The sequence below is a fragment of the Pyxicephalus adspersus genome, chromosome 3 (assembly GCF_032062135.1).
Source record: "Pyxicephalus adspersus chromosome 3, UCB_Pads_2.0, whole genome shotgun sequence".
NCBI lineage: Eukaryota > Metazoa > Chordata > Amphibia > Anura > Pyxicephalidae > Pyxicephalus > Pyxicephalus adspersus.
In genome coordinates, this window is record NC_092860.1 from 118,044,373 (window position 1) to 118,044,894 (window position 522).

Consider the following 522-nt stretch of genomic DNA (forward strand, 5'->3'; position numbering starts at 1 on the left):
TTTTTTTGTTTCCCCCAAGTCTTCAAGGCTGTGAAAACAAAGAATATATATGTATATGTAATGACACTCTCTTAGGATAGTAATTGACCTAAGTTGGGATTCAATAGGTCCAAATCACTCACAAACATGATGTGCAATATTCTAGCAAAAGATATGCATAAATGCACCAGCGTGTTTATGTCACACAGCGAACCCAAGTAAACCACAGCAATCGGCCTGGAAATTTTATTACAGACAATTAGGAATTCTTTAAAGATAGCTGCTTTAAGTAAATAGAACTAGAAAAAAACATTTTTGCATGTGTCCTCATTCCAGGCTATAAAGCAATAAAATGTGAATATTTTAAAGGGTGTGATTCTTTTCTATATATAAAACATAGCATACAACAGGTTATTTGACCAGGATTGCTGCTAGACAATCAAATCATAAGAAAATTAGATTGCAAATAAAAGATCAACATTTGACTGGTATAAGAGTAGGGTAAAAGTGTTTGCTCAGCACTTATAACTCACAATGGTAGCA